The sequence below is a fragment of the Streptopelia decaocto genome (genome assembly GCF_964273445.1).
Source record: "Streptopelia decaocto genome assembly, chromosome: 8".
NCBI lineage: Eukaryota > Metazoa > Chordata > Aves > Columbiformes > Columbidae > Streptopelia > Streptopelia decaocto.
Window position 1 is genome coordinate 12,240,334 of NC_138662.1, and position 21,626 is coordinate 12,261,959.

The 21,626-nt window shown below is 42.3% G+C and overlaps 1 protein-coding gene across 8 annotated transcripts in view; it reads left to right on the top strand.

Annotated features, from left to right (window-relative positions):
* Positions 1 to 21,626, top strand: part of FOXP1 (forkhead box P1) — a 383,067-nt gene that overhangs the window by 92,225 nt on the left and 269,216 nt on the right. Inside the window, exon 3 of one of the 8 annotated variants that reach the window (XM_082060432.1) lies at positions 1,489 to 1,614. The exons of 5 other annotated variants lie outside the window; for them this stretch is intronic. The gene's annotated coding sequence lies outside the window, so the exon portion shown is untranslated. Of the gene's footprint in view, positions 1 to 1,488; positions 1,615 to 13,135; positions 13,269 to 13,542; positions 13,570 to 21,626 lie in introns of those variants that run through there. 2 more of the 8 variants (XM_082060434.1, XM_082060436.1) reach the window with 2 other exon arrangements.

Sequence of the window (21,626 nt, forward strand, 5' to 3'; positions counted from 1 at the left end):
AATAGTGATTGAACACGTTAACTCAATGTGCCCCTCTTTGTCATCCTGCTCCTGCATTTTTTCTTCCCAGGTTCCACTCCTGGCACTCTGCAGCTTCCCATTTCTATTTCAGTGTTCGAGGCAGTGCTCAGAAACAGATGGATGGCTAGATTTCAACCCCACCTCCCAACTTACACACAGTCCACATCTCGCACTGCATTCATGAGCGCATACGAGCAACAGGGTGCTTGGTGTTTGCTTTTTAATAAGTTCATCCCCAAATCAGAGCTTCCCCATTTAGGTCAGGTGCTCTACCATGAGCAATTCCCCTCCCTGCCCCCGCCCCCCCCCCAAAAAAAAAAAAAAAAAAAAAAAAAAGAAAAAAGAAAGGGGGGGAAAAAAGGGAAATCAATGTGTTTGAAGCAGAGGAGGGTGGGGCACACGTGCTTTTCGGAAATGCGCTGTTTCCCGGTGCCTATTTTGATGACTTTGAGCAGATTTTGTTTGCAGGTGTGCCTGGTACAGTGTGATTGCCCGGGGAGCGATGCGATACGATGAACAAAACCTCAGCTCTACATTTGCTTTTCCTCCTTTGCTTTGCGGTGCCCGGGTTTTGATGTCTTGCTTCTCAGAAGGCTTGACGGTAGTAATAACGGAAACAGCAAAAAATGTCAGCTTGACTACTGTCTGCGTGTCGGCACTAGTCCAGGGAGTTTCAAAGGGATGTTTTATTGATTCTGTAATTGCACAGTAGAATGGACAAACTGAACTGTACCTCAGGGCAAGGAAAGCCCCTGTCTGAACGGCATCTGTTGGAGGTGTGCACTGCTGTAATTTGGGCAGGGAGTGCTCGCTGAGCGGTTTGAACCAGGGGACTGAAATCTTGGTTTAACCCTTTCATTGTAGGTGATGGAAACTCCAGTCTTGGCTTCTGATTGTAGCCTAGGAGAAAGATCTACTTTGGGGGTCCCTTTCATCCCTGACGCGTTTCTTTGGGGCTCAGCTCCCCTGAGCTATACACCAGCATCGCTTTTAAAGGGAAGCTTGGCCTGTGGTCTTTTCTGTGGTGTTATCCCTCTAAGTATTCCCCTCCTCAGAGGTCTTGAGCCCACAGTATTATAACTCATAGCATTTCCTCACTTGCAATATCCACTTTTTAACTGAAAAACTGGCCTTAATCTCTTATGAAATAAGCTTGCGTTACAGTGTTTGTGCCTGGGAACTGGTAACTTCCTCTAGCTTGAGCTGACTACTTTCCAAAACTGAAGGAGTGGACTGAGCTGTTTTGCTAAAACAATTGCAAATTAAATTTGTAAACTTTTGCTGTTGCCATATTTTTTTCACTGGCATGCTGTCTGTGTGCTGTGTCTTTAATTTGGTGAGAACAGAAATCAATTAGGCTAACCTATGGCAATTCAAAAACTGCGGGGAAAAATAAACACGCTGTCTTGACTTGATATGTGGGTGCCCAGGGTTTCTGTCCCAATTATTCTCTCTTATTTCTTTCAGCCAGCTAGAGCTGGGTATCCTGCAAAGAGCAGTGCTTCGTCCCCAGGGCAGAGCTCACAAAAACGAGGGGTAGAAAGGCAGCGCAGGAGGAAACACTGTCCGGCCTCTCTCTCTCTTGGAAGGACTGTAAGTTGGGCTTCTGGCTTTCACAGTTTCAGGATTAAAGGAAGGAAGAGCCAGAGTGATGCAGAGCTGGGGATGGGAGGGTGGCAGCACACCCAGGAGCACCCAGCTGGAGCTGATTGATGCTCCACAGGCTTCCAGGGGATGCCAGCGGCTTATGAACCAAACCCTCATCTTGGAGTTTCTGCTGCTCTTAATTATGGCCATGATTAGGCAATCGTTGAATAGGCAGATGGGTCAGAGGGTGAAGTACTGTTTATTTTTGGAAGTTGTGCAAATCTTTAATATGTTTTGATATTTTGATTTTAATCCTAGTGCTCTTTCAAAGCAACTTGCTGGGATAAACCTGCAGCGCAGTTCTGTCCTGTACTGGATTTTAGTAGGTTTTACAAGAAAGTACTTTATTAAATGAAAGAAGAGGTGCACTTAACTTTATGATTTTTTTTTTTTTGTTGACGCTGCTGAACTTTTATATCTGGAGCCTTGCATGTTGTAATAACATTCATATGCAAAAATAGGCACTTAATTAATATTAAGGATGTGGAGCACTTGGTCAGTTCCACAGAATGAAAAGTGCATCCCATCTTCAGTAATGTGTATTGCAGAGATCAACTGGGGAAGATCCTGCATCTGGGATCTGCTCAGTCCTTTCAGGTGGGTCAGGGGAGTGTAAATTGTATATTAGCAGCAACAGCTGTACTTTGGGGCTTTTGCCAAAGGAAGAGCAGTTTTATTCTGCATTGGGAAGAGAATGGCCGAGATTTGTTGATTGGGAGGGGAGCACTGCCCAATGCAGCTGGTACACTGTTCTCAATACGTAGTTAATCACAAGTACACTTTGATCATGTCTAAAGCTCACAGTCCTGTGAAAGGAGCAGTGAGATATTGATTTGTCATATTTGGTGGTGCAGATTTTAATAGGTAGGTGAAAGATAGCTTATCTTTATCTAATTTTATATTAAATTCACAGCCAGTGTAGCGAAAGTCTCAAAGACTAGTCTGGACCCTCAGTAGTGTAAGATGAGGGGCTGGTGAGCACAGGTAATGTTGCTGCATGGCTTGTTCTGTATCAGCCTTCTAATTTGGAGGCAGGTTTAATAAGAGCAGAATGGAAATTAAAATATCAGGCTATGAACTAATAGTTTAACATTTGGCTGAGTCTTTATCACCTTCCTCCCCCAACTCTGACTTTTGTCAGATTGCTCATAATTTCAGTCTCAGTGATCTGACTCTCTGTTGTCTTTTTGTAAGAATGGTGAGGTGAGTGTGACTGAAAATACAGAATATGCACTAATATTTCCTGTGCCACATCAGATCACCAAAATGACTAAAGAACATCCTGAACGCTAAAATTCTCAGCATATATTTTCTGTCAACACTAACGCTGAAGTGGAATTGCCCAACCAATCAGACATGGGAAAAACACTGACTTACTGACCCAGAAAAAGCTGTGTTTCCCAATTTTTGCAGCATCTCTGCTCTGGTTGGCAAGGAAAGGCGGCCAGAGTCGGGATTTGCGGTAGCACAGTGTTTGGAAATCCCAAAGGCACTCCAGACACATTGGTGAGCATGTTAGGAGAACTGGTGCAGAGTCCTAAGGGTAGTAGCCATGGGAAGCAGGCGTTTTGCCAAAGCTCTGCTGAATATCTCTCTGCCTTGCTGATAGAAGTCATTCACGCTTTTTGGCAATGACTGTTGCAATAGTATCCATAGCTGGTTTTGTGATACCCTGAGTACATTCATAACTGCTTGTAAAAAAAAAAATATATATATATATATATATATATATATATATAAAAGGCTTGTGGAGTTTACCAAGTAATTGCTTGCTGGGTACTTAGCTGCTCAGTAGCATTTTCAAAGCATCCTAGTCCTGCTTTTGGAAGGATCTTTGATGGAGATGTAGTTCTCTGGAGCTGTTTTAATTAACTTGTGGGTTCCTGACAGCCTGTGACACTTGTGAAAAGTGTATTTGGATGCACAGGAGGGCTGTGGCTGAGAGCAGCCTGTGGGTCGGGGGAGCTGCTGCTTTGCTGCCCAGGCAGTGAGCCAGCAATGGTGCGTGGTATCGTGTGAGCTGATGTGTGCCAGCGCCCAGCAAAAAGGAGACCCTGTGCAGTTCCCCATCTTTCAGGTCTCTTGTTTTCCCTTCTTTATTCCCTTTTTTATTCCCTTTTTCCTCAGGACCAGCACTGCCAGGCAGCTGGCTGCATGTGCCTTGATGCGAGGGGGTTTGTGTGCTCCGAGCCACCCTTCCCCTGTAAGCAGAGGTGACCTTAGAGCACATCTCCGGGCAGCCACCTCACTGCAAGGCATGAACATCTGCCTTCTCGCGCTGGGAGCACTGACAGTCAGGTGGATTGCCACATCACCCAAAGTAGCAGAAAGCAGTCGCTTCTGGGCCAGGCACCGAGGCCAGTGCTGGGCCCTGCCTGTGGGATCTCTCCATGCTCAGACCTCAAGTAGCTGCTCCAGCTCGCTGCCTTTTTCTTTTTTTTTAAACCCACATTAATTTAATTATTTCAGTTCCTGGAAATTTCTGTCCAGAATTTGATTGTAAGAGCTGGGTGTCTGGAAGATTAATTTGTCCTTTTGGACTGCAGATGTACCGTTACTATTTTATCATCATCGACAGTGGCTGTAAGGAGCAAGGGAGGATGCAGTAAAATACAGCGATGCTGACAGTGTAGAAATAGTGCATCTTCTTGCTGTTTGATATTTTGATAGAAACCTTTTATCACTTTAAAAACTGGCTGTGTATCAGTATGATACGTTAAAAACAGAAGTAGGAAACTGCAGGCTTTTAATTTGTGCCATTTGAACCCTCTTACCTTGGATGAATGCAGCGTGTAAATTATAGTTCCCATGAGGTAAAAATCAGTCAAATGCTACTTAACCTTTACTCTGCCATGTTTCGTGTTCCATTTGTGCTTAAGAGAATATGTGCATATGCTTTCATCTCGCTACCATGTGAAATCATCCTTAAGGTTCCCGTAACAACACGAACTGTTTTGAAATTCGGATTTAAGGTGAGCAAAACTGCTGCCGCCTTAGAGTTCTTACGGCTGAAGTGGTTTCAGAAATTTTGTTTACCCTTCAAAGGTGAGGAGCTGGAAGAGGTTATTTTTTGTTCAGCACGACCGCAGCGATTGCTGCTGTTGACAGCGTACCTGCCGGATAACTTAATACCATGGTTTCTATTATAACTGGTTTATTTGCATGGTTATGCTTGTGCTGGGTATTTATGTCTTAGACTGGTATTTTCCAAAGTTGCTCTCCTGCCACATAGGTTGGTTTTCTTTTTCTTGTTTCAGGAAAAAATATTCAGCTATTTGAGTAGTTTAATATAGAAAGCAACTTCTCTCCATGATAATTTCCTAGTAAAAGAATCGGAAATTTGTCAACTTTGATGCTTGACGTGCAAAATACCTGACCCAGAACCCACTAAATTTCCTAGAAAATGTTTTCTTTTGACTTGCGTGTTTGGACCAGGTTTATGGTTCTCAGTGAAGCTTGTACCTAAGACTGCACTTACGTAATTTGCCAAATGATATTAGTGAGAGTCTGAAAAATGTACCTTGGCACCATTTAGAGATGCTTAATAATTCTGCTTTTGGAAGAGCAAGTTTTTCATAATAAAAAGCAGAAAAGAAAGTCAAGATTTTTTTTCCAGTGAACATTTTCATTTGGGGAAAAACAAAACAAAACAAAAACCAACCAAACTACAATAACCCACCAGCAAAAGAAGAAAATTGAGGAAATGAGAAATAATTTTCTCAAAATAACTGACTTAAGAGTCTGAACAATATTTGCATTCTGTTAATTCAAGGGTTCCTGAAAAAAAAAAAAAATCCCACTAAAACAAAACAAACAAACAAACAAACCCAAAGTTGTCTCTTCATTGGTGAGCTGTAGTGATTACAGTGAAACAGATGTGCTGCTGCACGGGGACCCCTTTGCCTCCAGCCAAACAGGAGCCGCAGCAGGAGCGGCTGTTATGGTCTCAGCTCCCTCCTCGTTCTGTGCTCCTACCTGCTGTGGAGCCTTCAAACTCCAACCCAAGTATTTAAAATAATATATTTAAAATAATATTTTTAACACGTGCTTTTAAAATTATTATTATTTTATTTTTTTAATTTTTTGAGGGAAAAAGGAAATCAAATTCCCAATGTTACATGATAGAACCAGCAACAGTGAAGGGAAATGCACAAGTTGGCATGGTTTGTAATGCTTAAGTTGGCTGCGCTGGATATCTTATATTTAATTATATACATTTGATACCATTTAGAAATATTATTAAATTTCACACTTAACAGGGGCAAACAAATCTAAGACATTTATTGCATATGTTCAGTGTGGTAAAATCAGAGCTCATGGAGGAAGTTTTTGCTTTAAACAAGATTAGTTTTAGTCATAGTTATTCATGTATACAGAATCAAATCCCATGTCTTTAATTCCCTTTTTGTGCGTTCAAAAAGCAGAATTCCTGCTAGTGTCCATGACTGGGAATCTACAGGTGTTTCACCTTTGCAGTTAGTGAGTGAAAATGGAAGAAAGGTGTGCTTAGAATAAATAAAAACTCCTTTATAGTGGCTAGAAGCAGGGAGTGAGAGCACCACGCCGGATTGCATTTCTCCTCCACAGCCTCTGTATGTTTTGGAGGGTTTTTGCAAACAGTCCGGCTGGTGTATTTTATCCCTAATATGGAGCGAGAGGGTTGATCAAACCTCAGAGGCCTTCAGGCCAGAAACTTTTTGTTGTGGCCAAAAACCCACACAAATAACCCCACGGGACTGAGAAAGCCTGGAGTATGCTCCTATAACCCTTGGGGAACACTGCTGAGATGGGGATTCTTATTTGTAGGCATGAGAAGAAAACTGAAAATTAATTGTAAATAGTTCAGAACTGCTGTGATTTAAAGAGGATTAGCTAAATGTGAACTCCATTTAAAAGCAAAATAAAAATGCTTGTAAAGTGTGCATTTTCGGGGTTGTGTTAGAAGCAGAAGCCTAGCTGACTCCATGTGGTTGTCAGATGTGTAAATAATGAAACTACAAAGTGTTACTTTCACTTGTGGACACTCCCTAATTTTCCCCCAACCTCTCCAAAAGCTTAAACAAGAACAGAAAGAAGTTTCAAATGTGAAAAAATGAAACTTGGTATTTACTGATGTTTCAAATGCGAAAAGGCGCAGCAATATGGGGAAGCAGCTGGCACCTGGAACGGTGCAGAACAGAGTTGTCCCCTTTTTAGGGCAGCAGCTCAGCTGACCCCCGTTTAGCAGCGACGACAAACCATTGCCAGCACCAGGAGGGTCGGGACCTCACAGCTCAGCCCAAGTCCCCTTCTGCACAGACTGACACCTCACAGGGAGCATCGCATGGTGCTCTTGTCGGTGATGTTAGTAATGGACTCAGTAGTTTTTGGAAATCTTTAATTGTGGGGAAAAAGGAATGGGTACCCAGAAGGTGCCATGAGCGTCAGGGCTCCTGGAGATCCAGTCTGTGACTGTCAGTCTGTGTCTTTCTGCATGGCTAATAACATTTGTAAATGAAAACATCACTCGCAAAAACTTGACAGTGAAGCACACACAGGCACTGGTACCAGTAGGAGCTACTGAGCTTGTGGTGATGGGATCTGTGAGGGTATGTACTGGGAGAAAAGGGGTCTTAAACTGCAGTGGTCTGGGAACCAAGTGTTCCAGGTTCCCTGCAAAACTGAGTTTAGAAGTTTGGTGCGGGGTTTTAAGAACCTTTTGTTAGGGATGGTGTGAGAGCATCATAAAGCATTTTCGGAGGCTGAAGAACTGTCAGTCGATTTTTTGGAAGAAGCTATACAAGGAAAAATATTCTTGATTTTTATTTGTCACATCTTAAAATAACCTTGCAGCACAATGACTACATTAAGCACAGATCAGCTATGAAGTGAACAACTCCTGTTATTTTTCTCCTGTAAATGTTTTGTTCCATTTTGTTTGTTGGGGTACCATTTCAGCTGAGCTTGTTTGTATGCACAGACTGAATAGTAGTGAAGTGGGGAAATAATTTACCTTGTGATCTGCGTGATCACCAACAGGGTCACATTGCAATATTGGTATGACATGGCTTTAGGTGGTTTAGTAACGCAAATGAAGCTCGTAACATGAGCTCACTGTATTTTTCAAATATGCTTATTTTCTCTAGCGTTTTCCTAAGTATTACACATAAGCCAGCTATGCAGCTGGACTGGAAGTGCCTTCTGGAACTTTGCAGTTGACTGTGGATTTTGTACATTGGAAAGCTAAGAGACTATATTCTAAATAATGCCCCCCTACAAAGGAATAAGTATGCTCTAACATTTAAATAGTCTTTCGATGGCTCAAAGAGAAAGGTTATGGTGACAAAATTCCAATTTCTGTGGCCAGGGCAGTACCCCTTTGCAGGGGTGTGTAGCCACATATGTACAGTAAATGCAAGCGATCTTTGAGCATCTCAGTTATTTTGGGAAAATGTTCAGACAATACATCAGTCTAGTTTTGAAACAGCTTCAAACATTTTACCACTGAAACCTCTAAAGCAAATGTTACAGAACATGCAGCTTGTCTGTTTATCTTCTCTAAGACTATGTGAAGTCATATGTGAAAAGCGATAAGAATCACAGTATCTCCTTTGGTTGCTCAACATGAGAAGCTGATGAAGAGACAGTCATCTAGAAGACATTCTTCAGAATAGCTGCAGAACAGATAGGTTTGCTAGTCTGTCTCTGTAGAGAGATGAAGGTAGCTTTTAACCCAGGTAGGTAGGCATGGTATTTTGTTTAAACCTGACCTAGCGAAACTGAGGGCTTTGGTTTGGCTAAACCATCAAACTCATGTTTCCAGCATTCCCGGAGTTTGATCACTGCCCTGTGCTGGTGTTGGTGCTGCTGTTTCTCCTCTACAGTCACTGTCCCGGGGGTCGGGCGGGTTGTGATCCTCGCTGCGTGTCTGGTGGTGATGGGTGGCAAAGCTCGCTGGTCCTGAGAACCTTCACACTGGTGCTCCACCACCCCAGCAGCTCACCGGGCACGTGAAATTAAACATGCATATAGAAAACATACAAAGATAATGAAAAGTTGATTCCTGCTCCTTACGTTCCCAAGGCTGACTAGAGCCCCTGTGCCAGTGAAGTGATTTTTATGGATGAAATGGGGTCTGCGCAAACCCCATGGCAGACCCTAACAGTAAGAGAGCGATATGTTATTCTCAGTTGCTACCATTTCACCAGGGAGGAGATCATTAGGAGGAGATACCGAGGGTATCTCAAGTATCATTCAAGTGCAAAAAGTTCGCTTTGTTTTTTGTTTTTCCTACTGTTCATACAGGCATAAAGCATCTTTTGTGTATGAACTCACTCTACGCCTCCTGTGAAGGTACAAATACTAAGGGTGTGGATAAGACTGAAGTGGAAAAGAAGAGCATGTAAATTATTCTTCTTAACAGAAACACAGAAAACAAATGTTCTTGAGTGCTTGAGCGTGAGCTAAACTGAGGACAGCATAAAGCTGTACTCCTCCCCAAGGCAGGGACAGCCTCAGGGAACGGGGTTTCTTCATCCCAGGAGGTGCCTTGAGAAGCTCTGTGGTCCTGTGAGCTGTGCTCTGTGTGTGGAGCAAAGGGACCCAAGGTCAGGTCTGAGCCTGGCATTCAAATTCCCTTTGCCTGAGGTAACGAGAAATGGCGTATTCCCCGTATTAAGTGTTTTAAGTAATCATTTGAAATAGCTAGGCGATTGATTACTGGACGTGCTTTTTTGGAGTTTTTTGACACTTTCAGAGAGGTGGCATATAAAATATTTTAATATCAATACAGTATTTCTTTTTAAATAATAATTATTATGCTAAATAAAATAGTTTCACCAATTTCAAATTTACTACTGACCTACACAATCTATATTCATGCTCCTGGAGAAGATGAAATCCCAGTTTGTTCTTCTGTGCGTGAGTACGGCGGATTGACGGGTGGTTGTACAGAACAGCCTTATGGAGGGGCGACCGTCCACCGTGTGCGGGAGCTGATACAATTTTGTGTAATGCCGTGGTGAAGAGGCAGTCGCAGGACATCAGGTCATTGCTCGGCTGCTCCCTTGCCTGGCAGTGAGAACAGGGCAGTGATGGAGCTGAGGTTCTCCAAGGAGACTCTTAAATCACGGGGTAATGTGAGGGATGGGGTGTACAGAGGCAGCAGGGAAAGTGTATAACGAAACGGGTGCAGCGAGATGGATAATCCTTGCAGGAGCAGCCGGGTGACTGATCCTTTTCCTTGTGCTTTAACCAGCGCTATGATGCGCTGAAGAGTCACTGTTTCAAAGTCAAGTCCAGGAAAGAAAAAAATAAAGTTATATAGTGAATGCTGAATGTCATGGACTGATGCTGCATATGGCAACACAAATAAAAGTGCTTTGTGGTTAATGGTGTGAAATTTGGCTCTGTACCTGTATCACAGAACATACGTGCTTTTAAAAATCTTAATGAGTAAGATGATCTATTATTATTTCATTTGTAGGAGTAAAATGCGGTGAAGAAAGAAAAGAATATTTTCTTGGTCTTATCCACATGTTGAATTTTGTAGTAAACTCCAAAATGATGGGCTGGGGAAAGATGACTGTTTTTCAGTTTCTGAAGTTCTTGAGAATCAGCTTAGACCTATGATTTACAGGTAGAGATGTCTTTACTTTTTGTTGGCATGGTTGTGAGTGTGGTCACTGTTGTTTTTTCCACTTCTCTGCTTTCTTGACGACCAGCTTGCAAAAGTGGATTCAAAATTGGAACGCATACTCCCAGGTGTTACAAGCTTCTCTGATCCCTTTGTCCATATTTAATCTAATCTCAAATTAAATGGATACTATTGATTAGATTCCTTTCAAATGTGTATGGGTTACTCAATGTGTGGCAAAATGTTATTCTTCTCCTGTGTGAATGGAGTATAAAAGGTGAAAGCATACAATTAATTTGCCTGCACTTTCTTGAAAATTGTATGCTGGATTTCTGTGAACACACTGTATGGAACAATATTTCAAGCAAATTATTGTTATTTGTTGTGGATTTTGCCTGAATATTTAAAGTCAACAATTATGCTTCCTTCTGGTATTTAATGGCTTTTTATTTTTAGAAACCTGACCAATTATTTTTCTGAGTTGGTGGCCCTAATACTGATCTTCAGGAAGCATTAAGTAGTGCACAGAGTGTAACTTCATGGTGCTGTTATTTTACTGCATCAATTACTATATACATTAAGTTTAAAGCATTGACAAATTTGATGGGGACATTAGTTGCAAGTTGCAGAGTCCACACCAGGGGTGAGGGTCCGGTACAGGGGAGTTGCTGGAGCTGGATCGGTCGGTGGTGGCTGATGTGAGCGATGCGGGTGATGTTGGCTCCCACCTTGGTGGCTGCAGCCCATGGGGCAGGTCCCGCGCTCCGAGGGGAGGGACGTTTCCAGCTGCAGCACAGCCAGCCTTGCAAGCAATCTGTTACAAATCCCAGTAAAAGTAGCGGTGTTCACCCTCCCCTTCCTGCCCGCAAATGCACAAGGATAAATCCTGAGCTCTTTGCAGGCATTCTGCTTTCTTGGGGGCCCCTTTTTCTTGGCATTTTAATTGAATTAAGCGCCACCAGTTGGATGGTCCTTGAGCGATGGAGTGTTGCGTATTGTGGTAAGAAAACAGAAAGGCCAGCACAGATGGGGTCCTCGTATTTTCCTCTGCTTTGCCACTGCTATGTGATTTTTCCAGTCCAAGTCATCTCTGGATCTGAACGGCACGTGCCTGCCCCACGTACCTGTGAGCTGCAGCGGTGACCGTCTCTGCATAAATATCACCAAGACCTCCTTGCAGTCAGTGTTGGCTTCTGCTAGGTACTGTCCCACAAAATTAAAATCTCTGAAAAGGCCACCTGAGTGGCTGTATTTTCATGTTGCTATCAAAGCAAGAATCTCTCACCCATTTTCCATACAAAAGATGTGAGATAGAGGATTATTAAGTAGGTGTGTGCATTTTAATGGGCCATTTATCTGCTTAGTGTAGACCGTCTTCATGGTCACTTAACTGCTGGTTTATTTAGGCTTTTGTTAAATGCATTAATTGGAGGAGGGAATGGCCTTGATTCGTTGCATTGGATTAGACAGGCAAACCTTGAGGTAGTCTTGTCTTTATTTCTTGATTACAGTTATACAATTAAAATTGCAGTTTCCTTCCTGCAAAGAGTTTCTTTCAACATGAACTCTCTTATCCTGATGTGCAGAAAAGTGTTTATAGTGAAGTGCAAAACAAGGTTCAGTAAGTGAAATCTTGGAAACTTGATCTGTATGTTAGAAACTGTGGAACTTTGGATGATCCAGGAGTCTTGATAAAGCTCAAGGTGTGTTGCAAATCAACAAGTAAGAAATAAGTGCTGTCTTGAAAGACCTTGGGTTTCTGTTCCCTTTTTGAAGGGTAAAACAGGACATGCAAGGGTGAAAAATGTCAGAGCAGTCACCTATATCAGCAAGTAAATTGGAAACTTGTGGGGGTAAGATATTCAAAGAAGCATGGAAGGTGCTGTCCTGGGCATAATGTAATTTATCTGACATGTCAGTCAGGTTCACTGGGCAGTTTCAGTCGCAAGGTGGGACTAGCTAAACAGAGAACAGAGTTCTTTATTGCAGCCTGGCGAGTGTTACGAGCATCAGTGCTTCTCCTGGCTGTGGCTGCAGAAAACAAGAGATGGCTCCTGGAGGTTGGAGGTCCAGGTTGAGAAGCAACTTGGATAGGGCCTTCTGGAGTTTGCTTCTGCAGGGGTTTTCTTCTGCGAGATACCCAGAGCTCCCACAGGGCCATGAACTTCTTTGCTTCCTACTTCTTTATTTAGGGGTGTTTGAGAAGCTCCAGCTCTCTGGAGGAGTAGGCTGGGTCAAAGTTGTTCTTCTCTCCCTGTGAGACAGTGCAAGATATAATAAAGTATTTGAAGTTTGGGGTGGGTAGTCAGTGCAGGGAACACCATGGAGGTGGCTGTGCTCCTCACTCTGCACCTTCTCCCAGTACAGCCCCTCTAGGTCTGGCCCATATTTGGGTTCCTAAGGTAAAAAAGGAGAAAAAAGCAACTCCTCAAAGGGATAATGTTAAATTGTTAGTGCTGGGAAATTTAGAAACACTTGTTTTATCTGAGGCCTGGGAGTAGTTCTAAGCAGGCTTTCCTTAGCTGCACCTGCATGTGTTTAGTGGATGGCTGTGGCATTTTTGAAAATCATCTACAGCTTTGCACTCCAGGTCAGCCAGGCTGACATGCCAGGTTAAATGAAAGTCTGTCTTCTCACATTTTGAAAGTGCCTAAATGTAAGTAAAAGGTCCCTGTAACCCTTGTTAAGGATGAAAATCCAGCCCGTGTTTTCCTGTGGAGGCACATTTCTAACCGCTTTATTACCAGCTTAAAGCCGTTTGTCTTGAAATCTTCCTGTTTTGTCCAGTAGTGACTGTTGCTCACTTCGTATTTTTCCAGACAAGACATTTGTAGGTGGTTCAGAGCAGAAGAGGCAGTTTGGTTGATTCTCCCCTGCTTTCACACAGCTTTATTTAAATTTGCAAGAAAAGGAAGAATTTAAGGAGGAAGAAGATAACAAAACGGGATTGAAGCATTCACCCTTCTTTTTCCCCATCATGGTTTAGGTGAAAGTCTTTGAAAGAGTAATTCTTCAGTGCCTTTCTTCTACCCTTCTTGTAGACCTATGGGAGACGTGTCCTACCTACACGCTCTATCCATTGTTAGCATGTGTTGCGAGTGCGTAAGATCTCGTGCCCTGCAGCCAAGTGCTGCTCCCAGCGATGAGCTCTGCTGATGTCAGACTATTGAATTTCTCCTATTTTTTTTTTCTTCCCTTTGTCTCCTTTCCCATCTTGCCTCAGTTCTTTTTATCTCAGCCTTGCGATTTCTTATTACCAAGCCTTGGGACAGTGAGATTCCTAGGAGGTAAGGGTTAATGTTATTTGTTTGCAGAAGAAGGGTGGGGAGTGCTGCAGCAAGGCTGAGATAAAAGGTACCACCGGGAAGTGGTTTTCTTGGCTGGGGAAGGTAGAAATGCTTTTAGCCTTGTGACCCAGTTGACTGGCTCCAAGCTCTGCGCTGCTGCGAGGTAGCGAGCCCAAGGGCAAGGGTTTATTCTGTGGTTTTCGGTGTGGAAGAGTTTCCCAGGAGTTAGCATATAATTTTAACTCAAAGGCTTGTCTTCCTTGTTCACACAAAGAAAGTCCTTTTGTTCTGGCCCCTCGTCAACAGTCCTTGTCTGAAGTTTCCCCCCAGTGCCCAGCCAGGACTGCTTCTTTTTGTGGGCCTCTGTCTGGCAATGTAAAACTTGTGTGATTTTAAGTTTTTCTCCAAATAGGAGTAATTATTTGTATTTGGGTAATCATCGTGCAGTTTCACATACTCATCTTCTATTGGGCAGACACACAATTTTTCTCCCTGGGACTCTGCAAAATTCCAGTACTGAATGTGTTTTTACTGCACAGCACTTGACATGAACGCAAAATGCGTGAGATCTGACCTAAAGCACTAACTTGGTTTTTTGTATTTTTTTTTTTTGGTAAGTGTAGGAATTGAACTGGATATTCTTTTGATTTGGCTGCATTCTGTCAGGCCTGACTGTAGCTCTTCCATCCAGCCCGTACCAGAGCAGGCGTTTAATCTGGGATACATCTGCAGTCATTCATAGCATCTCTACTGCCTAACGGTCCACCATAAGAGGGATGGTTTGGTGGAAACTTTGCTTCTTCCAGGTTATGCTTTCAGCAAGCTACTTGGTCTGTCTAGTGTGAATTTGCCATGCTGGAGGTACCTTGGCAAGGTAAGGAGAGGAGCGATGCTCACCAGGATGATGGCTAAAAGTAGGTGAAATTTTGCAGTCACGGTTAACAGGAAACGGTGGAGACTGTAACAAACCAAGAACGAGAGCAGGAGTGGGTGTTTGGATATCTTGAGAGATGGTTTTCCTTTGGTGGGATGAGGGGGTGGGGAATACACCGGGCAGAAGAGGGTTCAAAGATGGAGAGATAAACTTCGCAGAATGGCACCTGCATCAATTTGGGGCACCGTAGCTCTGGCTGGTGTAGAAGAGCAGATGTGATGGTGTTCCTTGTTCATTCAGTGCAGTTTTTTGGGGTCCTTTGTGCAACTGGTTTTTACAAACGCAGAAGGGGAATTGGGCCTCTCTTTTGAGTAATACAATAATGTTTCCTGAAATGTCGTTTTAAGTGCTACTGGTGCTTAAGGAGCCTTGTGTTTATTTGACAGCACAGGGATTCAGAGGGCTGGTTACTCAAATAGGGCAACCTACTGGAATATAGGTCTTTCTGAAAAATGGCCAAACCTATGTTAACTTCCATGGGGACAACCTCACTTAGTGTTGGAGCATCCTAAACTGTATGTTGCAAAATGAGGAATGATTGGCTTGGAAACCTAAATAAATTTCAATATTGGCTCAGTTATGCAAATGTAAAGTGATTGGCATTAAAAAGGAGCTTCCTTTCGGTGCTTTGCAGCATTCTTGAGCTATGTCTACATTGCTCAGTAATGCATGGTGAAAGCAGTGGATCTGCAGAGGGAAGCAGCTCGTGCCATAGACTTGGTGTCCACCCCGTGAGCTCTCCAGGGGTTTTGCACTGGGCTGGAGTGGACCTGTTTCTGTGGCTTGAGAGCCCAGCTCTGAGCAGGGGCTCACAGAGACCTGGAGTCAGTCTAGTTTCACTGCGGAGAAATCCAGTTGATGTTTGCTGAGACTGCTTTGTGAAGTGAATTAAAGTGTGTTAAGTGAAGCCTAATGCACTTTGTTCCTAAAGCGCTGTCTGGATTCGAACTGAAATGGTAAAGGCACCTTTGGATCCTGCAGTTGGACTTCAGTTGCTATTCACGTGTGAATATTCCAGCATCTGAGCTGGTTTAAATGACACCTTTGTTCTGAGTGAACTCTTAAACTTCCCATGTTTATACTTAGTCGCTTTTAGAAAATTCCTAAATGGTAGAAGAGCTATTTCTGTTTGTGGTGTGCTGGTTTCCAGCCATACGGGGTACAGAGATGATCTTCCTAAATCCTTTCCAATACCAAAGTTTCTTCCTCGCTTTTTCTTTGCTGGTGTAAACGTTCTTCCCTGAGATCTTTGATGACATAATATGTACTTACATTTCAGAAAGAATCACTTTCATGAAAAGTTAAAAAAAATAAGTATTATAATCGGTGAAGCATCATAAATAACTTTTATGTCTAAATCAAGCTATTAAAAGCTTTTTTATTTTTAAGTAGATAGGGGAATAAAATAGCTGCATAGTTCATAAAGTGGTTTACTATTACTGCCTGCTGTGCCCATGAATTATGCCAGCTTTTTACACTTGTGAAGTAAAAAGTGGATTAGAACTGTGATCAATGTATTATCCTATATTTCTTATTGTGCATTATATTTCCTTTTTGAGAACCTTTGTAGACTAAATGGCTACTAATGACATAATTACAATTGTTTGTCACCACCATAATGTGTGATTTCCTATCTCATCATGAAGATGTAAGTTAGATAAAGGAGGAGTTTTGGCAGGAAGACAAAGTGCAGTGATTTATTAAAGACCAGATGTGGTTGTTAAAAGCTTTTCTGCAGAAGGCTCAATTGAGTGATGTGAAATAGGAGCGAAAGCCCCGAACACCGCAGTCAGTGGTTCTTGGTGTGAGTGACACAGTTGCTCATAGGAGCATGACAAATTAGCGGCATGTTTTATTGTTGTGTACAAATTTATGTTTGAATTTAAACAGCATAAAAAGTTCAAAATTGCTTATGCCGTTAAAGTGGATGTTTAAAGGAAATAATTACACTGAAACAGAGCGGATGACTTGAAAACCTTGAATTCCATGAAAACAGCTCGAGATGGTATTAAGTCAGGCAGTCTCAGGGTTTTGAAAAAAGAGGGGTTGCTGGGGCGATTGACAAGAACAAAAGCAAACGTGGTGGAATATTAATAAGCCTTGTTTTGATGCAGGCTAGATATCAGTGTAGGTCAGTATAACTCTGTCAAAGTCAAGGTGAGGACAGGATTGCCCGTATCCCCCCGCAGAGGCTGGTCTTTGTGCATCCTTCCAGCGCGGGTGGACGGATGCTCCTGAGGCAGGAGGATCTTGCTCAGAGCAGCTGCCGAGCACGGCCTCAGCGTCGTGTGCTGGCTGCGGGGAAGCAAGGGGCAAAGCCTAAGAAAGGGCAATGAAGGAGGAAATAATTTGTTCTTTAGCTCTGAACTTTTGCACTGAGCAGCTGGGGTGTGTTTGCAGAGGAGCCTTGGCCAGCCCCTGTCCCACGGGAACGGTGTTACAATGCTTTTCCCGGTCCCTACGCAGCGCCGTCTCTTTGCTTTTTTCGTTTTCGTGTCTGGTGCAGTCGCTATGGCTGCTTTGCACCGCCACAGACCTCCCACTGACACGGGTGCTCCGTGGGCCCTGGCGCTCGCGGGAGCTGTTTCAGGCTGTGTGCACCCCCTTTCAGGCTCAGGTTAAGTGCTACCTCTGGCTCATGGTCTGTACTAGCTGCTGGTGTGTTTTGAGGCATGGCTGGTTTTGGTCTACTTATGATTTATGTCTCTTTATATAATAGATATAATACTGTTAATTCTTGGTAGTGATTAACATTAATGATTGTGAAGAGAACGATAGTGATGGGGATTTCTGAAAGGCAGAACAACACCTTGTGGTTTGTTTTTCTCAGCTAGTACTCCATCTAAACTCTCAGAAGTCAAGATATTCCGGTTGGGAGTTGCAATAATAACTTCAGTACCTCTATTGTCCATATTTATTTTAGGGATCTTTGTCCTTCTTATGTCTTACTTGGACACGTCTTGTGTCTTGCTTGCCAGACATAGGTGGTTGATAGGCGGTGGGAGGGAACAAGAGAAATGTTCAGAGAACAGCTTCTGATAAGCATTTGAAATACTTATATGTGTGTTTTGTGGCCTGGGAATTCTGCTGAAATTTCATGAATTTGGTTTTCTTTGAAGAGTCCAGTGCTGCTCTTGGTTCAGCACTTCTCTGGTTCTGCAGCTTATTGTGATGCTGGTTTCCACTGAAGCCAGCGCCACACAGGAAATTTGGAAAGAATATTAAAGTAGAATAAAACATAATGCGACCTTTTTGTGAATCCTTCATCAAGTTTTGGCCTAAGATTTTTTAATATCTTTTTAAATCATTATTTTATCTGAACTTGCAAGCCCATCCCCTTTTATGAATAGAGTTTAAGCTAACTTTGAATTTCCTGTCTTCCTGTTTAATCCAGACCTTTATCATTGCTAGCAGGCTAGGAAAAATACTATTGTCTAAAAGTCTGGGATAACGAAAGGTCTGGTCTGGACACATTGAATTTGATGACTTTAAAGCAGCATTTTTCAAATGAATTTTTGTTTTCTACTGTGTTTGGCTTTTTTCCCTGCTCCAAACACAATCTTTTCCAAATGAAATGGCCTTTTTTTTTTTTTTCTTTCTTTCTCCCCTGTATTCTCTTTTAAGTCCCTCTTGCTTTCCTCTCCCACAGAAATACACCGTGTTGCTACAAGCATCACAGATTCATTGTCAAAACTCCATGCTTGGCATTTTAGTGATAGAAATGAAGCTGAAATACCAGTTCTGGATTGCCTTGCACTGTTGAGCAATGGCAGGCAAACTGATTAGTGTGGAGAAGTCTACACTAAGAGAGTTCAGCTAATATTTATTCATTACCTGTGAGACTTCTGCCACCTTGACTTTGGTTATTCTCAGGTGAATGGCCAGTCAGCACAGCTGATTTAAAGACATGGAGGTCAAGGCAGCATTGTGGAAGGTCTCTGATGGCTTCTTGTGTTCCCATGGGGTTCTTGGGTGTTGCAGTATCTTCTAGCACAGACAGCTGGATGGAGGCATCTCAGTCCTTGGATTCAAAAGGAACAGGAGTCAGACAAACTTGCCTCTCAGGTTCGCTGAAAAATGTCTTTTGGAAGGGATGGATATCTTAGAATGGGAACAGTTCCTTTTGACATGAAAGACAGCAGAATGGAGTCGGTGGGATTTGGAAAGCTCTCAATGAGCAAAAGAAATGAGGTGTCCAAAGAAACGTGGGCTGTCTCTTTTTGGATGTAGCTGTCCTGTAGTGAGCAAGGCATTGCCCCTTGCTGGAGATGGAGAGAGTCCACCTGAGGAGGTGCAAATGGAAGCTCCTGCGTTGCTGGTGTGGAGAGAAGGGCTGTTGGGCTGCCTGGTGTTGCTGGAAAAGGCCAAGAGGCCACGATGCTTCTCTAAGCAGAGGGACCACGGATGAGTAATGTAGGAAGAGGTGTGGTCCTCTCTTTGGGCAGGACAAAGGGAACGGGTCATGTCGGTAACTCCAACAGGAAGTTCCTAAGGGAACAGAAATGCTCAGGCTTGCAGTGCCATGTGTGATCTCTGGGGTGGGTGGATGGGTTTGGGTAGGAGAAGCCCAGACCTCCTGGACAAACCCCAAATCTCAAACACTTCAGTAGCCTTGTAAAAAAGATTATGAATGTTTGTGTTCCTTCTAATGTTAACAGAACTTTCACCTTTCTTATTTCACCTGAGGTGTGAAGAGATGGCAAAAAAATGCTGCAAGCGGGAGGAGCGAGGCAACTGGCAGCAGAAATGTTTAGCCCCAAGTAATAGCTGCACAGAATTAATAAAACTGAGTGAGAGTTACTTTTTTTGGGCAACCTTTCCCTGAGAAAGGTCTCCTGTAGTATTCTCACCACTTGTTTTCACTTGTTTTGATGTCCACTTCTGTGAATTTGGTAACATGCTTTGTGTGTAGAGCTCCTCAGCCGCACTGAAGTGATTCTGTGTAATTTGTATTCATTGTTAATTTTAGTAACTGTACTGAGATTTGAATTACACTAATCAACTTTTCTTGTAATTTGTATAATTTACATACTGTACACACACTGCAAATGCAGGACTCTGATGCAAAACAAAATTTAATTAGTGTAACAGGGCTACATCAGCTTTCCAAATGATTGATTTCTGAGTATGGAAGAGATCTGTAGAGACAGATCAGAGCACAAAAAGGTCCAGTGTTAGCATAGCCTCCTGATGGGCTTGAGATGAGTATAACCAGAACGCTGATTTGTAACCAGCACTGATAATCCGTCAGTTGATGCACCTTCCTCAATGATTTGACTTGTGTGTAAGGAGGCACTGAGAAGTTTATGGATGTCTTGTTTTCTCTGGTTGCTTATGTAGCTTCCCATTGATACGAAGGGGTTGGAGGATGCTTCTCCTTGAGTATGGTGTTCATCATCTGCTCCAGTCCTCCCGTTCTGCCTCCACCAGTGTATCCCACCTTATAGATGTTTCTCTTGCTCTGTGAAACTGAGTTCCCCTCCTGAAGGACTTCTGACCATTAATGTTCAATGATCAGGCTGTGAACACTGTGCTGTTTTGGAGACAGAATTTGAAATGTGATCATTTTTAAAATGCTGAGTTTTTCTTTCTTAGATTTTAGAAGTATATTTCTTTGGTTGTCTTATGGAGAGACCTCTGCAGTGAAACAAAGAGGAGACAGACTGGTTGCATAAAGGCAATGAAACTGTTCATTTGACAAAATTTTGACAGATCTAGAAAGCACAAAATTTTGGGCAAGAACGAAATAATTTTGCCTTTCTTGGTTGACTGTGCTTCAGTTCTTGTGATCTTGGATGGCATCTGCAACAAACGAGAATCTGGTGAGTTTTATATTGAGTTCTGAAATACTTTCTTTAAAAAAGGGAGTACTGATCCTTTAGAACAAATAGGCTTCTCTTAAAGAAGTCCTTAGCTGGATTAGTGGATGCATAACTGGTGAGAGAATAATACATCTGAGAAAATGCTTGAGCTGGGCTGAGAATTGCTGTCAGTCCAAACCACACTTGGCTGTTAGACACTCATTTCTGCAGCTCATTTGCTGCTAACTAGAAAGTCTCACCTCTGTGCTCGCTTTAACTTCGTGCAAGAGTTGTCTGGTTGATCTCCATGAGACTATCTCCAAGAGTAAAGCCCAACCTGCTCATACATCTCTGCAGACCTGGGGCTTTATTTTATATCCACTGGGGCTCTGTGGGTCTTCTCCATGGGAGCGCTCTTGCTGTGTTGGTTGTGACATCGGAGCTCTACTCTGTGTCACCCGTTTATGGCAGGGTTAGGTTTTAATGTTGTTTTTTTCTAGGCATTATGTTAATACCATTGTTATCTAATTAGCATCTGTCGTACTTTTGTATATGACATTGGGTGGGCAAGTGTAAATGAAATGGACTCTGAACGTTTTATGAGGTGTTACTGTGAAACTGCTTCACTCATCATTACTTAAAAGCCAGAGATTTGGCCTTGGGTATTACATCATGTGAAAACCAGTAGACGAAAATGGTGATCAATTTTTTATTATAATAAAGTTTTAATATGAGGCATTTTTAGATATGTGTCATGAATATATGAGTCATGTATTTCACACCAAACCAAACCTATTATGATTATATTTCTACTTCAAGGGGTTTTCAGTATTTAAATACTAAATTTAATTCTATGGTTAAAAATGATTCATATTCAAATCTATTTTTATGCTTTATAATTAAATAAGAAAATATTGCTTGTACCTACACTTTTACTATCCTGGGTTGTATTATAATTATTTCTTTAATTTGACCCATAAAAACAGTCGATTTCTTCATTAGTAAATTACAAGGATATCCCAACAGAAAAATGAGTTTTGAAGGTGTCTTACCATATCTAATGGGAATTTCAGTTTGGGATTTTCTCATTTCTTTCATTTGTTCCTTTTGTAAAACATGAAGATACTTTCTAGGTAAATTAATCCCTTCAAAGGAGCAAAATAACTTCCTTTTTGGAAAGGGTTATTAGAGACTTATTCTTTTTAATCTTAAATACCGCTTGTGTTAGGCTGAACAATGCATGAAGAAATTACACTAGTTTGAAAAAAAGAAAAAAAAGAAAAAAGAATGATTACCAACTGAAGCCAAGTATATTACAATTA